The 22,967-nt window shown below is 40.9% G+C and overlaps 1 protein-coding gene across 1 annotated transcript in view; it reads right to left on the bottom strand.

Annotated features, from left to right (window-relative positions):
• Gpa2 (Glycoprotein hormone alpha 2) overlaps positions 1–22,967 on the bottom strand; it is a gene marked incomplete in the record, with an annotated part of 845,288 nt that overhangs the window by 239,888 nt on the left and 582,433 nt on the right.

Here is a 22,967-nt window from a genome sequence, read left to right on the forward strand (position 1 = left end):
TTTGAAAGTATGTAAAAAAAGTAGATCTTTTTTTTTTACATTTGAAAACGTGTAAAAAAACTTTGATCTATTTTTTTTGTTACATTTGAAAATATGTAAAAAGAAACGTAGATCTACTTTTGGAGCACTACGCATGTGAACGTAGATCTGCTTGGACCGTTTACGGGTAATTAAGGAGGAGTGTCTCAAGGACTGGCGCATACGATGTCCATACAGTGGGCAGTGAGTAGGGAAGGACGTCGTTGATAGAAGTACTAGATTTAACAGAGATGTCCTGACTGATTAAATTTCTCACTATTCCTTTCAGCCAGTTGGTGTAGAGACTACAAGATGATATGTTATTGACACCTGCATGAAACAGCACATCCCTGTACCGTTCTGGTAACGTCGGATTTTTTAATAATCTTAGCACAGAATATGGCGTTTGACTGTATTTTTCTTTCATATATTAGAGGAAACTTAAATTATTCCCTCATGTTCACGAATCGAATGTATATCAGATCACTAAGAATTATCCTCATTTCCTTGTTCTGATTTCAAGTGTATTAAGCAAAGTGCTTGGAAAGTTAATCATGTGATGGGCATCGTAATCACTGAGAGATTTGATAAATTATGAAGAACAACTTTGCATATTTGGAGCTGATGCCAACACTACTTCCTGCAAGCGTTCTAAAGGGTTAAAGTCTCACTTAGAGTCTGCGGTGTGAACATTTGCGTTGTTCACAAAACAATGTTATTGATATAGGAAGGAGGTACATTGTAAGTGCAGACATTGGGACATGAGATTTTGGTCTTGTCCGTAGACATGTTAAGACCACAGTCAGTGAACCTAGCTGTCAAGGCATCTAGGAGGGTTTGTAGTCTATTGGATGTGTTGGCAAAGACGCAAATATTATCTGTATAATATATAATGGCGTCGTTATTATCATGTGAAAGGATATTCAACACAAGTCTGTGCATCAGTACATTAAAGACAGTAGGGTTGAGTACTCCACATAAGATCTGCCCAGCTCAAATGAGACACTGGTGGTACTCTTTGACACCTTCGTTAATAACTGAGACTATTCGTTTGCTCATGTATTCATGGATCCAAATTAGAAACTTACTCTGACAGAGAAAATGGCTATTTGTTGTAAGTACTATGTTGTCTGTTTCAAAAGCAGTTCAGTAGTTAATAATAGCTAAGCTTGTGCCAAATTTCTGCCGGGTGAAGTTCTCAGCAAAGCAAGTTTGGGTATCTCCCAGGTAGGAGCCCAAAGAGAATGGGAGAGGGTAGATGTGTTTTATTTTGACATTGAGCTTCTTCAGGACAATACACTCAACAATTTTGCACATATACATGTTAACGAGATATGTCTAAATTTGTGAAAACTTCGGTTTTGGAATGGGCACAGTGAGAGATTGTCCAGAGTCAGATAAAGCACAGTCCCGAAAGGTGAACCAACACAAGTCAAGGAGAGGGTTGCTAGGCAACTCACTGAGACGTCTAAAATTTCTAATGTAATCTTTCCTAGGTGAAATCTCTGCCTTATTTTTCAAAGCGGCTTGAAGTTCAAGACTAAGTTTGAAATAGGGGCCATCTTCATTTATCTTCTAACAAGCAGTAATGATTCTGAGCTTCCTGTTGTTACTGTGCTTTGCTTTTGGCAAGTGAAACTGCATGTTCTGTGGCAAATCTTGTTCATGGGAAAGTCTTGTTCTGTGCAAATCTAGTTCTATGCAAGTCTTGTTCTGTTCAAGTCTTGTTCTGCGCAAGTCCTGTTCTGGGGCAAGTCCTGTTCTGTGCAAGTCTTGTTCTGGGCAAATCTTGTTCATGGGAAAGTCTTGTTCTGTGCAAGTCTAGTTCTATGCAAGTCTTGTTCTGCTCAAGTCTTGTTCTACCCAAGTCTTGTTCTGGGGCAAGTCCTGTTCTGTGCAAGTCTTGTTCTGGGCAAGTCTTGTTCTGGAGCAACTCTTGTTCTGTGCAAGTCTTGTTCTGGGCAAGTCTTGTTCTGGAGCAACTCTTGTTCTGGAGCAACTCTTGTTCTGTGCAAGTCTTGTTCTGGGGAAAGTCTTGTTCCGTGAAAGTCTTGTTCTGGGGCAAGTCTTGTTCTGTACAAGTCTTGTTCTGTACAAGTCTTGTTCTGGGGCAAGTCTTGTTCTGTGCAAGTCTTGTTTTGGGGAAAGTCTTGTTCTGGGGCAAGTCTTGTTCTAGGGCAAGTCTTGTTCTGGGGCAAGTTTTGTTCTGGGGCAAATCTTGTTCTGGGGAAAGTCTTGTTCTGGGGCAAGTCTTGTTCTGGGGCAAGTCTTGTTCTGAGGCAAGTCTTGTTCTGAGGCAAGTCTTGTTCTGGGCAAGTCTTGTTCTGGGACAAGTCTTGTTCTGTGCAAGTCTTGTTCTGTGCAAGTCTTGTTCTGGGGCAAGTCTTGTTCTGTGCAAGTCTTGTTCTGTGCAGGTCTTGTTCTGGGGCAAGTCTTGTTCTGTGCATGACTTGTTCTGTGCAAGTATTGTTCTGGGGCAAGTCTTGTTCTGGGCAATTCTTGTATTGCTCAAGTCTTGTTCTGGGCAAGTCTTGTTATGTGCAAGTCTTGTTCTGGGGCAAGTCTTGTTCTGGGGCAAGTCTTTTTCTGGGCAAGTCTTTTTCTGGGCAAGTCTTGTTCTGGGGCAAGTCTTGTTCTGGGGCAAGTCTTTTTCTGGCGCTAGTCTTATTCTGGGGCAAGTCTTGTTCTGGGGCAAGTCTTGTTCTGGCGCTAGTCTTATTCTGGGGCAAGTCTTGTTCTGGGGCAAGTCTTCTTCTGGGCAAGTCTTGTTCTGTGCAAATCTTGTTCTCTGCAAGTCTTGTTTTGGGCAAGTCTTGTTCTGGGACAAGTTTTGTTCTGGGGCAAGTTTTTTTCTGGGTAAGTTTAGTTTTGAGCAAGTCTTGTTCTGGTGCAAGTCTTGTTCTGTGCAAGTCTTGTTCTGGTGCAAGTCTTGTTCTGATGCAAGTCTTGTTCTGGTGCAAGTCTTGTTCTGGTGCAAGTCTTGTTCTGGGGCAAGTCTGGTTCTGGGGCAAGTCTTGTTCTCTGCAAGTCTTGTTCTCTGCAAGTCTTCTACTGTGCAAGTCTTGTTCTGGGGCAAGTCTTGTTCTGTGCATGTCTTGTTCTGTGCATGTCTTGTTCTGGGGAAAGTCTTGTTCTGGGGCAAGTCCTGTTCTGTGCAAGTCTTGTTCTGGTGCAAGTCTTGTTCTGGTGCAAGTCTTGTTCTGGGGCAAGACTTGTTCTGGGGCAAGTCTTTTTCTGTGAAAGTCTTCTAATGTGCAGTCTTCTACTGTGCAAGTCTTGTTCTGGGGCAAGTCTTGTTCTGTGCAAGTCTTGTTCTGTGCAAGTCTTATTCTGTGCAAGTATTGTTCTGGGGCAAGTCTTGTTCTGGGCACGTCTTGTTCTGGGGCAATCTTGTTCTGGGCAAGTCTTTTTCTGGGCAAGTCCTGTTCTGGGCAAGTCTTGTTCTAGGCAAGTCTCTTGTTCTGGGCAGGTATTGTTCTGGGCAAGTTTTGTTCTGGTCAAGTTTTGCTCTTGGAAAGTCTTGTTCTGGGCACGTCTTGTTCTGGGGCAAGTCTTGTTCTGGGCAAGTCTTTTTCTGGGCAAGTTTTGTTCTGGGCAAGTCTTGTTCTAGGCAAGTCTTGTTCTGGGCAGGTATTGTTCTGGGCAAGTTTTGTTCTGGTCAAGTTTTGTTCTTGGCAAGTCTTGTTCTGGGGCAAGTCTTTTTCTGGGGCAAGTCTTGTTCTGGGGCAAGTCTTGTTCTGGGACAAGTCTTGTTCTGGGGCAAGTCTTCTTCTGGGGCAAGTCTTCTTCTAGGGCAAGTCTTGTTCAGGTTCAAGTCTTGTTCTGGGGCAAGTCTTGTTCTCGGGCAAGTCTTGTTCTGGGGCAAGTCTTGTTCTGGGGCAAGTCTTGTTCTTGGGCAAGTCTTGTTCTGGGGTAAGTCTTGTTCTGGGGCAAGTCTTGCTCTGTGCAAGTCTTGTTTTGGGCAAGTCTTGTTCTGGGACAAGTATTGTTCTGGGGCAAGTCTTGTTCTGGGGCAAGTCTTGTTCTGGGGCAAGTCTTGTTCTTGGGCAAGTCTTGTTCATGGGCAAGTCTTGTTCTGGGGCAAGTCTTGTTCTGGAGCAAGTCTTGTTCTGGGGCAAGTCTTGTTCTGGGGCAAGTCTTTTTCTCGGGTAAGTCTTGTTCTGGGGCAAGTCTTGTTCTGGGGCAAGTCTTGTTCTCTGCAAGTCTTGTTTTGGGCAAGTCTTGTTCTTGGACAAGTATTGTTCTGGGGCAAGTCTTGTTCTGGGGCAAGTCTTGTTCTGGGCAAATTTTGTTTTGGGCAAGTCTTGTTCTGGGTAAGTTTTGTTTTGGGCAAGTCTTGTTCTGTGCATGTCTTGTTCAGGGGCAAGTCTTGTTCTGGGGCAAGTCTTGTTCTGGGGCAAGTCTTGTTCTAGGGCAAGTCTTGTTCTGGGGCAAGTCTTGTTCTGTGCAAGTCTTGTTCTGGTGCAAGTCTTGTTCTGGTGCAAGTCTTGTTCTGGGGCAAGTCTTGTTCTAGGGCAAGTCTTGTTCTGGGGCAAGTCTTGTTCTGGGGCAAGTCTTGTTCTGCGGCAAGTCTTGTTCTGGGGCAAGTCTTGTTCTGGTGCAAATCTTGTTCTGGCGCAAGTCTTGTTCTGGGGCAAGTCTTGTTCTGGTGCAAGTCTTGTTCTGGTGCAAGTCTTGTTCTGGTGCAAGTCTTGTTCTGGTGCAAGTCTTGTTCTGGGGCAAGTCTTGTTCTGGGGCAAGTCTTGTTCTGGGGCAAGTCTTGTTCTGGGGCAAGTCTTGTTCTGGGGCAAGTCTTGTTCTGGTGCAAATCTTGTTCTGGTGCAAATCTTGTTCTGGCGCAAGTCTTGTTCTGGGCAAGTCTTGTTTCGGGGAAGTATTAAGTAGCATGTCTACATACCTCGTGCGTGAGTGATGTCCAAGATCAGACGTGTTCGGTTTTGACATCATTATGATCGTAGACTTTAGGGCAGTAGAAGTAGTATAATTGGTTCCTTGCAAGAGTTTTTCCCAATACCGACCGCATGTTTGCTTTTTTAATTCCCTGAAGTCAGGGTTGCTTTTAGAAACTGATACGTCTGAGTAACTGTTTCGCAGTTTTTATGTTTCTGAGGCAGTCGATGTACGTTCTCACGCTGGGTTCGAAGCCGTGAGTGAGTGGCACACCCCCGCTGCCGCTTCTTCGTTGAAATGGAGCGAGTTTATTTTATCCAGGTGGTATAAGAAATCGTCGTCTCAGTAACAAGATTTTCATGTTGAATATTTAACTAGTCAAGTTGTATCCTACATGCCAGGTCTATATCTCATGACTAAAGTGCATGTGAAGGTTTTCAAGTTTGTTGATTGCATTTCTAATAAAGGGTATCGGTTTGACACCATTTAACATGTACGTGTCAAGGACGGCCAACTGGTCTCTCAACAGTTCATGTAAAGTAGATCCACGAATAACAGTGTGAGCGAGCCAGCGTCTTGACATCTTCAGGCCTCCCTTCCTTCAGGTGGGTTACGTTATCTGGTGCGTGGATGTAGATCAGCATGTGTTTTCTCCAGTATTTTGACTATGATTAAATACTCTAGCACTTATCTTAATTTAGGTGTTTAATATTTTTTATGTCTTGGATTAAAGTGTTGCAGTTAGACGTGCTGTTTATCACACCGCCATCCAATGCTAATCACGAAGCTAGAACTAAGTCTAGCAATCCTCGCCTATCCTCCAAGATACTTGTCACATAACTCACACATATTCAAAGTTGGGAAATGGGAGGAGAGAGGCGGGGAGAGAGAGAGAGAGAATGGGTTAAGGGAGAAGAGTAGGGTGGGGAGTGGGAGAAGAGAAGGAAGGGGAAGAGTAGGGGATAACAAGAGTGAAGTCGGTGAAGGAAAGAGTGGGGTGCAGAAAGGAAAGAGTGGTAAAGGAGTGAAAGATTGGGATGCAGATTAGGGAAGGGAGGTAGAGACAGGAAAGAGGATGAGAGTGAAAGAAGTGGTGGTAGCGGAGAAGTGAAGAAAGGGGTGGGAGCAAGAATGAGACACGGACTGGGGAGAGAATGTAAAAGAACAAACAATAAAACAAGAATTACCATTGTGGTAATTCCTCAATACTCTAACATTATCTTATAATAATTAACATATAACACATTAACATAATTAACATAACATATAACATGCCATAATTAACACATTAACATATAACATATTAACATAACTAATATATTAGCAAATAACATGACATAATTAACATATAAAATAATTAACATATATAATTAACATATAACATTTTAACATAATTAACATATCAACATAATTAACCTATTACATATATTAACATAATTAACATATTGACATACAACATATTAAGCAGCTCGTTGCCTTTATATGAGAATGAATATAGGAAATCAGCTTAGTTTCATGTTGCTAATTTGTGTATATTATTTTTCATAATTTGCTTCAGTTAGGAAAGTCTCGTGTGTAAGTGTTTTATATTTACATAAAAAATTGCCTGTTTACTTTTCTAAGACTGATTAAACTGTTATAATTTATTTTTCTGTTTTCTTTTCAAAGGAGAAAGTGCCCTTTACGGGTCGATCCTCCGTGCAGGAGGCTCGATCCTCCGTGCAGGAGGGTCGATCCTCCGTGCAGGAGGGTCGATCCTCCGTGCAGGAGGGTCGATCCTCCGTGCAGGAGGGTCGATCCTCCGTGCAGGAGGGTCGATCCTCCGTGCAGGAGGGTCGATCCTCCGTGCAGTAGGGTCGATCCTCCGTGCAGGAGGGTCGATCCTCCGTGCAGGAGGGTCGATCCTCCGTGCAGGAGGGTCGATCCTCCGTGCAGGAGGGTCGATCCTCCGTGCAGGAGGGTCGATCCTCCGTGCAGGAGGGTCGATCCTCCGTGCATGAGGGTCGATCCTCCGTGCAGGAGGGTCGATCCTCCGTGCAGGAGGGTCGATCCTCCGTGCAGGAGGGTCGATCCTCCGTGCAGGAGGGTCGATCCTCCGTGCAGGAGGGTCGATCCTCAGTGCAGGAGGGTCGATCCTCCGTGCAGGAGGGTCGATCCTCCGTGCAGGAGGGTCGATCCTCCGTGCATGAGGGTCGATCCTCCGTGCAGGAGGATCGATCCTCCGTGCAGGAGGATCGATCCTCCGTGCAGGAGGGTCGATCCTCCGTGCAGGAGGGTCGATCCTCCGTGCAGGAGGGTCGATCCTCCGTGCAGGAGGGTCGATCCTCCGTGCAGGAGGGTCGATCCTCCGTGCAGGAGTCTCGATCCTCCGTGCAGGAGGGTCGATCCTCCGTGCAGGAGGCTCGATCCTCCGTGCAGGAGGCTCGATCCTCCGTGCAGGAGGCTCGATCCTACGTGCAGGAGGCTCGATCCTACGTGCAGGAGGCTCGATCCTCCGTGCAGGAGGCTCGATCCTCCGTGCAGGAGGCTCGATCCTCCTTGCAGGAGGCTCGATCCTGACGGGACTGTAGCGGCATGACCAGTTCACGACATTGGGTTTGTAAGAACAATCTTCCTTACTGATGTTAAGGGTCTCTTGATCCAAGGAAGTAAACTTATCACCATTTTCTAGAATCAAATCCAACTGTCTGGTGTTCCCCAGGCGCTGCAGGACTCTTATGATTTAGCGCTCTCTTCTAAATACAATACTAATAAACAACATTATATAGCACCCTTATAGGCGGACACGACCAACATGACGTAAGATCTTAAAAAGGAAAATTTTGAAATTTTTTTTACTCCAGTACAATTGACGATCTTTTATACTTGTTTCTTGAAGATGTGAGAAGGAATGTAAATGTTACAAAGAATTAACATTCAGTATATATTTATTTTCACGTTCTTGTATTTTTCTTAGTGACATTTGTGTGATATTTTCTTTCTAGTTTAGGTTTCCCGTTCTGGAACTGAGCTGCAGGTTAACGATCCCCAGAACCATTAGCAATTTTAACTTATGTCACCTAGCGTCTTTTTATGTATGCCTGTATTCCTCATGCTCTACTATTACTGTTATTTCTTTCTTTTCATCTTATACTATTTCCTTATCTTAACCATCTCTCTCTTTTTCCGTGGTCAAAACTCTGATCTTCCTGTATTAACTAGTTTCTTTTTTTTTCAGCTGACAGTGATACCAACACCTCACTTCAAGTATTGTCTCTGCTAACGTAAGTACGACAATATTAGATATTAATTTATTGTACATGACTGAGACCAAGGTAAGTGATTTTTTGTCATTTGAAAATAAAAAATCAAGATACAAGTGTTGGGACTTAACAGTGAATAAGACAAGAGAAAAAAATCTGATAGAAGACGATGATGATGTTACTTCTGCCTCTGTGCTGGTGTAAGAGAATAAGTCAAAGTAACAATTTATGCTGATAATTTAAAAAAGAAATTGTATTGGATCTAATTATTTGGGGACGTAAAACTAAACAAACACAAGGAAGTTAGAAAAAATTCTAAGCACAAATTCGGATTCAAACGGAAATGCTCACAATATCTTCAACCTTGTTATTTAAATAGACCTAGAGAAATCCCGACTATTTTAATGTTCTAAGCGTTTTAAAGACTGTTGAGAATTCCTACAACATAAAACTAAGTAAATAAATAATTTGTTGAACCAAGAAAAGACGTTTATCAGAATTTCAGAAACAAAGTAGCAGCGCAGTGCAGATTTCGGCGATATGAGAAAAATATTTTCAAATCCAGGAAAAACAATGGGATTAAAAATGAATTCCAAGATGAAAGGGAGAACTTCACCTGAAGAGAAACTCCTGTTGATGAAAGAGTCATGTGATATATAGTAAGAGGAAGGATGTGAAGGAAAGAGGAAAGGGGGTGTGAAAGAAAAACGGAGAATAAGACTGGGATAGAAAACATTAAATATATTGAAAGAAGAAATAAGCGTGAAGCCTTTGGTGCTGGAAAAGAGGGAAAAAATATTTTGGAGAGAAAGAAGGTTATTGTTGGAGCCGCTCGTCATGGATTCACCTCTTTAAGATTCCTACTGCAAACCTAACTAGCAATTTAAACATTAACATTTCTTTAGATTCAATGATGAAATTTCCTACTATTCTTTTTTTAAGAGTCATTATGCTGCCTGAGTTCACATCAAAACCTTACCATGAAAAATTATGTAATAAATTTTATGTATAGTTGTATACCTATTTAATATTAAGACAACCTTATTATTCGAAGGATAAATTCACCAGGTCACACACACACTGTTCTGTGTCTGTATGACCCTTGTAGATTTAGAGCTTCCTTTTGATTATAATAATGTTCTATCCGTCGATTGTCGCTCTGTTAATATGAGATATGTGTCTTCCATAGTATAGTTGAGATGTTCTTTGTACTCAACATGTGAGTCTTCTTGTTAACTGTTTCCATGAGGCACCACTTTCAAAATGCTTATTTTTTTGACAGCTACTTGAGTATAATTAGGTACCATGTTTGTCTCACTCTTAGCAGCAGGAGGATCGAACCTTCACCACTTTTGGCGCTGAACGATCCACATGATTTAAAGTTTTAACACAAATATAAAAATACCATCAGGAGAACCTGATATAATTTCCAACTAGTCTATTTCATGTTACAATAACATATTCAAACTGCTAAAGTCACAAAATAATTATATTATGGACAATTTTAAATTCCTCCGTAACACATTCTTGTCGATAAATAAAATCCTTCTGCAACACTTGGGAACCTTTATTCTAGCAGCGTTTCACTAGCCAGTGGCTTCTTCCGTCCAATGTAGTGAAGCGGCGGATGATAAGGAGGAGTATTAGGTAATCAGTCCCTCATTATTATTATTATAATCGAGGGGGAAGCGCTAAACCCGGAGGATTATACAGCTCCTGGGGGGGGATGTGGAAGGCATTCAGGCTTAATTCGGGGAACTGGAGCACAGATCCAATTCCCTAAATCAAGAGCCCCTCACCAACATCAAGGAACCTTCCTTGAGGGGAATCAGTCCCTCAGCCCCTCAGCTTGGAATCGATGTGTTTAGTCCATCAGTTTTGATAGAAGTTCAGCATATTCGCTAATATACTGCAGACAGATGAACAGTGGTAGGCGGAATCACCAGTGAAAACATCAGTGGAAGTAGGTTATGCCTATAGGTTACGCAAATATTGAGGAACTTTCTTCATCTAGATCCCTTTAAATTTTGCTGTGTCTGACAAAGTTACTTGTGCAGCATTTGGGAATCTTTATACTGGAAGCTTGCATGACCTATAGGCATGACTGTAACAGCTGTAACAGCTTGATAAATCTCCTGGAGAACGAAACGTTGTCACAGTAAAATGTCACATTAGTTGCACTTGTGGATTTTTACTTAATATATTGTAGGTAATTCTTTAATTCTATTTTGGAGGGAGACGGCCGGATGATTAAAAAAAATAAGTTTTTCATGTAATTTAAAATATCAAGAATTTACTCAAAAATTTCCACTGAACTGCAGTTTAGAGAACACGTTTTACTTACAGTAGAGATAATGAGAACTTCCAGAATGTAACATTATGCGTTTTATATGCATATTGTATCTAAAACATCATATATGTCAGCAATGGCTTCAAGCCGCTCTGAATGTCGAAATATGAAATTAATACAAGGTTTCTCTTGATTTTCTTGTATTACAACGATTCTCTGATTTTTCAAATAAAAATGGAACGTTCACGAAAATTTATAAAATTTGGAACATTTCCACCAACATTAGTGTTTCTCTCTCGCCTCCGCATCTCTTTCCATTTCCTGGTTCTCCTGCACCTCTTCCTCCCCTCCTCCACCTCCTCTTCTTTCACCTACGTCTCCTCATTCTCGTTTTCCTCCTCTTTGGTCTCCAGTGTTTTTCTTTATCTATCTTCGTCTTATTCCTTTTCTTTCATCTTCATTTTGCTTCTCTTCCTCTTTCTTTTCTCCTTCCTTCATCTCTGTCTTTCATCTACAACTTCCTCGTCCTCCTCGCTGTTCTCTCACCATCTATGGCAACAGAAACTCTCCTCAGGGGAGATTGTCACAGTTTGGGTTCAAGCAAAATTGAATGTAAACCGAAAAATTATGAAAAAAAAAATCTATATTTTTTATTGCAACGGAGTGGAAGGGGGGGGGAGAAGGAAAGAGAAGAGAGAATAAATGGGAAGAGGTGATAAAGGAGGGGATGGGAAGAGAGACTAAGTTACACCAGGACTGGCATGTACAACATTAAGAGGAATTACTGACAAAATAATATGGATGCCATTTAAAACACAATGGAGGTTAACCCTGGGAGAGACAAGATCAAAGATAAAGTACATCCTTGGAAGACAGAGACTACTATTATAGAACAATGAGAGGAATCAGCGACGAAATCCTCACATATAATACACATCAAGAAATGCCTCGCAGCATATACGAAATAAGTAATTCTAACAATGACCATCAACGATATAAGTTGACAGCACTAGCAACGAGCTTACATATCAGGTATATTCCAGTGCACAAGAATTTTCGGATCATATGTTAACTGTTAGCAGAGATGAGGAAATTAACGAAGCCGTACCTTAAGACTTATGATTGCCACATACCAGGTGATCAGAAAATATGGATAAGAATTTATGGGGCATTGCTGGAAGCAAAATAATGAACAACAACATGGCTGAAATTTTTTTGTCTTTTTCCTTTTAGGTGGTAAATTTACCTCGACGTGAATTCTGTTTACACTGACAGGCGTGAAGGACATGTGAATTAAGCCTTGTTCTGTATCCCGAATAGGATGACTAGTGCATGACAAATGGATAGTTTCAATAGAAGGTTCCAGCCACTCGATGGTAATAAAAAATTGTTTCATTTCGTATGTGACCTTGTAACTATGACTTTGTAACTATGACCTTGTAACTATGACCTTGTAACTATGACCTTGTACCCTTGTAACGCATATCGACGCTCTTGCACATACGATCCTCTGAGAGCAAAATTTGCTCAATTTAAAATATTGTAAAATTTCAGACTACATCGGAAAAGTTAGGAGTCAAGAGCAAAGTTCCAAGTGAACAGAAAAAATAAGAAGCGTTAGATGAGGAAAGAGAAACGAAGGAAAGGAGAAATATAGGAAATAACTTGAAATCAAGATGTAGCGGGTGAAAGAATGATACATGGCAAATTAGATAAGAAAATAAAAAAAAAATATTGAGGAACTACTGGATATGAAACAATAAGAACTGGTAGAGAGGAAATTATGAGGAATTACTTATAGAAAGACTACTGATGCTTTTAATAGAATGTACAAAGAAAGTAACGGACGAATATGCAAAGGAAACGTGAAAAAAGTGAAATAGTTACAAAAATAACCATGTGACAATAGATAAAATGCAAGTTTAGAAGCATGAGAAATAATACTAAGAAGAAACAATGCTAAGAAATACTAAGATATGATACTAAGTGTCCTCAGAATGATTCGAGGAATTGATAACTAAGACGTATTAGGTAACTTTATTCCGAAACGTTTCGCCTTCACAGTAAGCTTCTTCAGTCGAATATTAATAGAGGAGGAAGCAGAAACAATAGAAATGTAAAGGCAATGTAATCAGTCTATCACCTTCAAAGACGCAATTTTGATATGCTTTCACATATCAACTTGTTGGTGTTGTCTACCAGTGACAGATTAGAGGAATAATCGTAAAATAATATCAATAGCAATTTTTATTTCACAAAACGAAACACAATATACGACAAAGAAAAGAGAAGACGATGTAGATAATTACAGAGAATACAGAAGAGATAAAAATTAAACGGCATGTTACCAGTTTTAGACGTTATGGAAAATGTTTAAGAGAGAACTCGAAAAACTCTTCAGAAATGACATTCAAATGTAATGCAAAAAGAAAAAAAGATGTTGAGAAAATGCCAAAGATGAGAGAGAAAAAAAACGAGAAATTGATGACAATGAGTTTGAATTAAATTTATTAGGTATCCCCGACGGTGGATTTTAAGTAGTCAGAATTTCTTATTCTTATTTTTTTCTTTCTGCGTCTTTTCGTTTTTCTTTCGATCATGACTCGAGAACGGGTCATCCGATCGGTTTAAATTTTTGATTGATTATGTACGGCAATGGAAGCCAGATTCTTGGAATAATTAACATGTACAGGTGCCCTATGACCAAAGTTGTTGAACTCTTTCCTAGCATCCTGGAATGGCAACAATAACTTCCAAACGCCTCAGTGGCGTTGCTTCAAGCCTTCAACAGTGATGCCTAGTAATTCACCGACGGCGGAGAGTAAAATTCAAGTGTGTAGAAGCAGATCTGACGATTTTGTGTAAAAATGATTGAATTTTTTATTCGCATTTCATCATTTTACCTCTTCTGAATAGCTTCAATATTTGATGGCGGTTGATTCTTTTGGCCAGTATAGTAAACATTAAATTTTCCTTTGGCGCAGGCAAGTTTATCAATTTATTAAAATGCATAAAAAAATTGAATAGTTGGATTCTTTGCCAAACCTGGAGAAAGATTCTTCTGATCGGCCTCAAATTTTCACCACAGGTGTGGTTTTCTGATGCATTCTGTAAGAAGGATGGCACTCCATAAGTTTAGTCTGAGTAGCAGCAAATTTAAAATTTTACTAAATCTGTTAAAAACTTGTAATTGTTGGAATGAGACCAGTTACGGGAGAATGCCTCTTACTGATCAGCTTTAAATGTCGTGGGGGTTCGTGAGGAGATTCTGGAGTAAGAAGTACACATGTTGGATGTCTTGGAGGCGTATAATTAAGAGAGTCTTGAAGAAAAACCCAGCAGCCTTGCCTTGTGAGGTTTAGTCTACAAATTTTGGTCATCATGTTGAGAAAGGCTAGGGAACGAATATATTTAACAATTGAAAATAGAAAAAGGGGACGAGGAAGATGTGAGTGTGGGGGAGGTGAATAAGGCAAAATGAAAGGATGTAAGCAGTTGGGATTGATGATATCAAGGCAGAAATCTTAAAAGCAGGAGAGGGTATAGTTTGGGAATGGTTGGTGCTTTTGTTCAGTAAATGAATGAAAGGAGGGAATGTGATTAGAAAGTGGCAGAGAGCGTACATTATTGTTTTGATTAAAGAAAAAATGGACAAAAGAGAGTATAAGAATTAGAGGGAAATAAACTTGTTGAGTATACCAGGTAAAGTGTATGGTAGAGCTATTATTGAAAGAATTAAGGCTAAGATGGAGAGCAGGATCGTAAATGAACAAGGAGGTTTTAGGAAGGGTGGGGAGTGTGTACAGCAAGTATTTACATTGAAGCATATAATAAACAATATGTATATAAGTGTAATTAAGTTTTACTTTACATTAATGGATTTCGAAAAGGTAGGGTAGATAGGACAGATGGTGTAAGTGTATGGAATAGGTAGTAGGTTACTTAAAGCAGTTAAGAGTATTTATAAGGATAGTGAGGCCCAGGTTAGAGGAGGTGGGGGAAAGGGAGATTATTTTTCAGTAAAAGTAGGCCTTATACAGGGATGTTTAACATATTTTTAGATAGAGTTGTAAAGCAAGTGAATGATACCATGTTGGGGAGAGGTGTTGGATTAAGAGATAAAGAATCTAATGCAAAATGGGAATTATCACAGTTGTTGCTTTTTGCCGATGACACGGTGCTTTTGAGAGATTCTGAAGAAAAGCTGCAAAGGTTGGTGGATGAATTTCGGAGAGTAAATACAAGAGGAAATTGAAGGTGATGAGGGTAAGAAGAATATTAGGTAATGATTGACTGGATATCAGACTGGAAGGACGAAGTATGGAGCAAGTGAATGTGTTAACATATTTGGGAGTGGACATGTCAGTAGACGGGTCTATGACAGATGAGGTGAACCATAGAAGTGACGAGGGGAAAAAGGTTAGCTGTGCATTGAGGCATCTGTGGAGACAAAGAAAGTTATCTATGGAGGGAAAAAGACAAATATATGAGAGTATAGTGGTATCAAGACGTCCGTATGAGTGTGAAGCATGAGTTGTGAACGTTGTAGTGCGGAGGAGGCAGTGGAGATGTTGCATATGAGGGCAATGCGTGGAGTACATATTATTCAGAGAATTCGTAGTATGGAAATTAGAAGGAGGTACGAAGTTACTAAAAGAATTATCAAAAGAGCTGAGGAGAGATTCTTGAGGTGACTCGGACATTTAGAGAGGATGAAACATTAGATGATTGAGAGGGTGTATAAATCTGTAGCGAAAGGAAGGCTGGGTAGGGGCCGTCCTAGGGAAAGGTTGGAGGGATGGAGTAAAGGAGGTTTTGTATTGGAAAAGTCTGGACATCCAACAAGTGTGTGTGAGCGATATAAGTAGTAGAGACAATTGGCTTTTATGACTTAACGTGCTATTGGCGTGTGACCAAGAGAAATTTATGAAGGAATTCAGGAAAACCGGTTAGCAACTTTTGAGTCCTGGAGGTGGAAAGTACAGTTCCTACACTCTGAAGGAGGGGTGGAGATAATGCAGTTTGGAGAGAAATATCTGATCTGTAGTATCGGCACTCTTCTGGAAAGACTGTTAGTGTTTTTTTTCGGGTCACCCTATTTTGGTTGAAGATGGTCGATCACCTCAACAAAACAAAAATATTGCCCTCAACTGAGCACGACATCTCCATTGCCTCAAGCCTCCTCGCTGCGGCATTAAAAACCCAGGCTTCATACCCGCTTAACAATGTAGATACCGCTAAACTCTGGTAAATTACTGTCTTTTTGCTTAAGTGGATGAGGCTCTTTATCTCCACAATCACATCAATGCACGTCTCACCTTTTTCTCTTCGTTAGTTCATTGGTTCATCTCATCTTTCATAGATCAGTCTGTCCAAAAAATCTAAACACTATTCTTCCCCTCCTTCCAATCTGTATGTTAGTCTTTCAAAGTATAAGTTTTTGTCATTCTCATTACCTTGCTCTTTGCTATGTTCACTTTTAATTTATTTTTACATACTCTTCTAAATTCGTCTACCAACCTTTGTAACATGCCTTCAGAATCTCCTAAACGAACCGTGTCATGAGAAGAAAAGCAAAGGTGAAAACTCGATTTGCTTCGCTATTTTTTAATCCCACACCTCTCCCAAACACCTAAGCATTAACTTCTTTTGCAAGACAATTTATAAATATGTAAAACAACTATGGTTACGTTGATAAATGGTTCAGAGAACCGGCAAGTTGATAAATTAGACACATGTACAACACTTGGGTATCTTCACTGAGGAAACGTTTCACCACACAGTGGCTTCATCAGTCCATAGAAAGAATGGTGAAGAACAGGAGTAGTTTGAGGTAATCAGTCCCTCAGCCTTGCTGAGGCATTGTATTCTTTTCAAGATTTATGGACTGATTACATCGACTAAAGGCTGAGGGACTGATTACCTCAAGCTCCTCCTGGTCTTCACCATTCTCCTTTGAATGGACTGATGAAGCCACTGTGTGGCGAAACGTTCAGTAAATATACCCAAGTGTTTCACATGTCTAATTTATCAAGTATGGTAACATCATACATCCCTGTCTAAGGCACACTCTTACTGGAAAATAATCCCCCTCTATCTTACATACCCTTACTTGTCCCTCATTATCCGCATAAACAGGAAACTTTATTGCTTTAAAAATTTACCTTTTATTCCATACATATGCAGTATCTGCTACATAGTTCTCCTATCCGCTCTTTCATGTACTTTTTCTAAATGTTTAAATGCAACAAAAACTTCGTTACCTTTATCAAAGTATTGTTCTCTTATATGCTTGAATGTAAACATTTTTTCAATACATATCTTACCCTTCCAGAAAAGGACTTTGCTCATCTTCTGTCTTACTCTCTGTCTTACCTATAATTCTTTAAAAAATAAGTCTACCATTCATTTTACCTAGTATGCTGAAAAGACTTGTTTCCCTTTAACACTTACACTTTCTTTTCTACCCCTTATGCAAATTAACTATTCATGATCTGTGCTAATTCCTACACACTGTACCTTCCTACTTCACGAATATACTATAATTCATCAATCACTCCAAAAATAAATATCGACCTGCTTTTGTCATTTCTGTCTTGATCCCATCTATTCCAGCTGCTTTACCCTGTTTCTTTCTATCCACTGCCTCACCCACTTCCCCCCACACACTTATATCTGGCTTTTCCCTCACACCTACAGCATTTTGTACATCTCTGTCCAGTGAATGAAATCAGTGCCTCTGTTCATCATATTTAACAACTCAAACTATTCCCTTCATCTTCACAGTGTCTTCACCTCCCCATCTAATAACTCCAGTTTTGTTATTTTTAAACTGTTAAATCTATTTGTTCCATCGAATTTATCAACCTCTTGATCTCACGCAAGTGTTTCTTTTTATTTTCATTAATATTTAATGATAAAAATCTCACCCACTCTCACTGGCTCTCCTTATGCTCTCATCACCTCTCTTTTACTCTCCATATATACTCCACTCTTCGTATATCATTCCTACACTATAACAGCCTCTCATATTCTATATTTTTTCTCTCTTACCACCATCTTCACCTTATTCCACCAGTCATATCTTCCCTCCGGTAACTGTTCTCTTATACAAACAAACTTCTGCTGCATGTTCTAACACTGCCTTTCTCATTTTTTTTTATTTATACAATCTTCGTCCGCCTGCTCAATGTCTATACTCTCTTTAGCCAACTTTTTTTCCCTTGCTATCTTCTTTATTTTTTTTTTATTTTCACTTCTCCCTTTCGCACTGATGACATTCTTCTTGTACCTCGTCTACCTCATGTTCTCATTTGTCGCCCGTCTAATAACATGAAATATACCCAACAACAATTTATCTACCAGTATACCGTGTAACAAACAGATATCATTTCTCATACTTGATATAGTATCTATTGAACTTATTTTCATCTTTTTCTTAAAATGCACATTACCAAATCACTTACTATAATAGTTTAATTAGAGACCTCCATTATCATTTACCCCTGGCACTTCAGACTTATCACGCCCTCGACGACACTTTCTGCCACTTTGCATTTAGGTCCTCTACACCAATTATTTTTCTCACTTGGTTCAAACTTCCCTGAAAACTCCCTTAACACCTCCCAAATTCACCCGCGTTCCTCTACATTCCTCTCTTCCCTAAGTGCATGAACACGTAATCAAATTCGCGTCTCGCATCCCACGCTTATTCTAAATACGCAGAATTCTTGAGTGTATACACTAATACCCACTCTTCTCTTTCCATAGATGGTAATTTAATATTACTATTATCCGTGTTTTGTTCTGGTTTTTCTCAGATATGACATCCAGAAAACTATACCACGGGCGGGGATAGAACACGAGATCAGAGAGTCATAAAACTCCAGACCGGTTTTATGGTTTGCAATCTTGTCATTACGATTTCGTGAGCCATGACATCCAGCTTCTTTTCACTCATAACATTAACAATATTTTGTTTTCTCCTCAACCGTACTCCACCCACTCACATTCGAACATCCCAACTTTAAAATTATTTTTTTTTTTTTCGGATTTAGTAATTTATACAGGAGAAGGGGTTTCTTGCCCTGGGCTCCCGGCGTTTTAGCCGTCTTTAACGACATGGACTGCTGACAGTAGAAGCATTCTCCTGCACTTCCACTTTAGAACACACTTCCACTTTAGAACACTTCCACACTTCACATAAGAAAGGAAGCGCTTTCACAACAAGATCTGTTAAGAAATAAGAAGGAAGTTCGTATGATCATGTATAAACACGTACAAACATAACTTCATGTAGTATAAACCAGGTGTATGTAGTAGTAGCAATGTAGATGTCGTCTTTCGTGTTTTACAAGACATAAAAAACAGACACCAGCAATCCTACCATTATTTAAAACAATTTCAGATTCCTGTTTGACACTCATTCCCTTAGTGGTTCCTGATCTCCAGCCAACTGTCTATCTCTCAATATATATATATATATATAGTGTGGAACAGGTAAAACGTTCGATTTTGGCACAAATAGCAAGGCCCTTTTTGCCGAATACAGCAAGCGAAAATTTGTGTATGCAAAAATTTCGCAAAAATCATTCTCAACTTTACGAAAGAAAATATATTTCATTGTGTTTTCTTATTATTAAATTATTGTAAACTTACCTAAAATATATTTAGTTGGATTAAGCTAAATTAAATTGCGCTTGTTGTAGTAAGGTTAGTAAGTTTTCTAAGGTTCTTTTGGTACAAAATTATTAATTTTTATATTAATATAAATGAAAAGGAATATGTTTTCATAGGTATAAGAATTTTTTTTAGAAAGGACCTAGTTTTAAATAAGTTCTTGCTAATTGACCAATTTTACCTATTCAGCACGATACAACTAAATAAATAAATTAAATAAATATATATAAAGTAACATTTATGAAGGGATTCAGGGAAACCGGCAGGCCGGACTTGAGTCCTGGAGATGGGAAGTACAGTGCCTGCACTCTGAAGGAGGGGTGTTAATGTTGCAGTTTAAAAACTGTAGTGTAAAGCACCCTTCTGGCAAGACAGTGATGGAGTGAATGATGGTGAAAGTTTTTCTTTTTCGGGCCACCCTGCCTTGGTGGGAATCGGCCAGTGTGTTAATAATAATAAAATAATATACATATATATATATATATATATATATATATATATATATATATATATATATATATATATATATATATATATATATATATATATATATATATATATATGCAATAAGATCACAGTAAACAGGTGATTTCAGAATATGCAAAACAACCACTCTGAAAGAATAGAGAAATTGCAAGAGCTTTCGTGAGTAGTCACGAAAGCGCTTGGAATTTCTCTATTCTTTCAGAGTGGTTGTTTTGCATATATATATATATATATATATATATATATATATATATATATATATATATATATATATATATATATATATATATATATATATATATATATATTTATTTATTTATTTGTGTGTGTGTGTGTGTGAGACTAGTTCCTTGTGAGACTGAAGATAAAAACCCGCACTACAACTACTACTTGCAACATTAGTTTCGGTAACAACTAACTCCTTCATCAGACATTGTATCTAAACATGTATTAGGCATCAAATTAATATAAGCTAAAGAATAGAGAAATAATAAAGAATAAAAATATAAACTAGACACAGGCAAGGCTTTCCCTTGATCCTTCAAGGAGGTTCCTTAATGTTGCTGAAGGACACTTGACTCAGAGAATTATCATCCCTTCCCTTGGATTGAACCTAATTGCCCTTACCCCTCTCTTACCAAAGGCTTTATTTGGCTTTAATTGGTTTAGCGCTTCTTAGTAATAATAAAAATAATCTTCAAAATTTCCCTGATCTCAAAGTACATTTTCAGTCTCCCCCCCAGTATATTTTTTCACCAGTACCTATATCCACTTCTCCCCCTCACCAGTATATATCCTCACGTCTACTCTCCCCCTCGGCAGCATATATCCTCACGTTTACTGTCCCCCTCACCAACATGTATCCTCACGTCTACTGTCCCTCTCAGCAGCATGTATCCTCACGTCTACTCTCCCCCTCACCAACATGTATTCTCACGTCTACTCTCCCCCTCACCAGCATGTATCCTCGCGTCTACTCTCCCCCTCACCAGCATGTACCCTCACGTCTAACATCCCCCTCACCAGCATGCATCCTCACGTCTAACATCCCCCTCACCAGTATGTATCCTCACCTCTACTCTCCCCCTCACCAGTATGTATCCTCACGTCTACTCTCCCCCTCACCAGTATGTATCCTCACGTCTACTCTCCCCCTCACCAGCATGTATCCTCACGTCTACTCTCCCCCTCACCAACATGTATCCTCGCGTCTACTCTCCCCCTCACCAGCATGTATCCTCACGTCTACTATCCCCCTCACCAGCATGTATCCTCACGTCTACTCTCCCCCTCACCAACATGTATCCACACGTCTACTCTCCCCCTTATCAGCATGTATCCTCACGTCTACTCTCCCCCTCACCAACATGTATCCTCACGTCTACTCTCCCCCTTACCAGCATGTATCCTCACGTCTACTATCCCCCTCACCAGCATGTATCCTCACGTCTACTCTCCCCCTCACCAACATGTATCCTCACGTCTACTCTCCCCCTTACCAGCATGTATCCTCACGTCTACTATCCCCCTCACCAGCATGTATCCTCACGTCTACTCTCCCCCTCACCAGTATGTATCCTCACGTCTACTCTCCACCTCACCAGTATGTATCCTCACGTCTACTCTCCCCCTCACCAGCATGTATCCTCACGTCTACTCTCCCCTCACCAGGATGTATCCTCACGTCTACTCTCCCCTCACCAGCATGTATCCTCACGTCTACTATCCCCCTCACCAGCATGTATCCTCACGTCTACTCTCCCCCTCACCAACATGTATCCACACGTCTACTCTCCCCCTTATCAGCATGTATCCTCACGTCTACTCTCCCCCTCACCAACATGTATCCTCACGTCTACTCTCCCCCTAACCAGCATGTATCCTCACGTCTACTCTCCCCCTCACCAACATGTATCCACACGTCTACTCTCCCCCTCACCAACATGTATCCTCACGTCTACTCTCCCCCTCACCAGTATATATCCTCACGTCTACTATCCCCCTCACCAGCATGTATCCTCACGTCTACTCTCCCCCTCACCAGTATGTATCCTCACGTCTACTCTCCCCCTCACCAGTATGTATCTTCACGTCTACTCTCCCCCTCACCAGCATGTATCCTCACGTCTACTCTCCCCTCACCAGCATGTATCCTCACGTCTACTCTCCCCTCACCAGCATGTATCCTCCCGTCTACTATCCCCCTCACCAGCATGTATCCTCACGTCTACTATCCCCCTCACCAGCATGTATCCTCACGTCTACTCTCCTCCTCACCAGTATGTATCCTCACGTCTACTCTCCCCCTCACCAGCATGTATCTTCACGTCTACTCTCCCCCTCACCAGCAAGTATCCTCACGTCTACTCTCCTCCTCACCAGTATGTATCCTCACGTCTACTCTCCCCCTCACCAGCATGTATCCTCACGTCTACTCTCCCCCTCACCAGCATGTATCCTCACGTCTACTCTCCTCCTCACCAGTATGTATCCTCACGTCTACTCTCCCCCTCACCAGCATGTATCCTCACGTCTACTCTCCCCCTTACCAGTATGTATCCTCACGTCTACTCTCCCCCTCACCAGCATGTACCCTCACGTCTAACATCCCCCTCACCAGCATGCATCCTCATGTCTAACATCCCCCTCACCAGTATGTATCCTCACGTCTACTCTCCCCTCACAAGTATGTTTCCTCACGTCTACTCTCCCCCTCACCAGCATGTATCCTCACGTCTACTCTCCCTCTCACCAGCATGTATCCTCACGTCTACTCTCCCCCTCGGCAGCATATATCCTCACGTCTACTCTCCCCCTCACCAACATGTATCCTCACGAATTGAGACACTTATGCAACACATGGGAATCTTTATTGAAGAAACGTTTCGCCACACAGTGGCTTCATCAGTTCAATACAAAGTAGAAAAGGGGTAAGGAGAGTAAAAGTTTGAGGTAATCAGTCCCTCAACCTGGAATCGATGTGTTCAGTCCATCACTCTTGTAGGAAGTGCAGCATAGGTTGTTAAAGATTCGCCGGTATTCTCCCGGCCCGGGCCCTTCCAAGTGGTGGCCCGGCACTGGCTCCCTGTCTAGGGAGTGTCTGAGACCTAAGTCTCCCATGGGAGGAGGCACAAGTACTCCTCTCATCTTGTGAGCTACAAACTCGGGCTCTGGCACCAACCCTGCCCTAGAAGGTCAAGGCATGGTTTCTATCGTGCTAGCGCTGTGCTCTCCTGTGTGGAGTGTCGTGTATTGGTGTTCATTTTCATTCATTCATTCATGCTGATTCGCCGGTACTTCCGGCCCGGGTCTTCTCCAGATGGTGACCCGGCAGTCGCCCCCCGGGTGGGGGGTGACAGTCA

This window comes from Cherax quadricarinatus, chromosome 36 (genome assembly GCF_038502225.1).
Source record: "Cherax quadricarinatus isolate ZL_2023a chromosome 36, ASM3850222v1, whole genome shotgun sequence".
NCBI lineage: Eukaryota > Metazoa > Arthropoda > Malacostraca > Decapoda > Parastacidae > Cherax > Cherax quadricarinatus.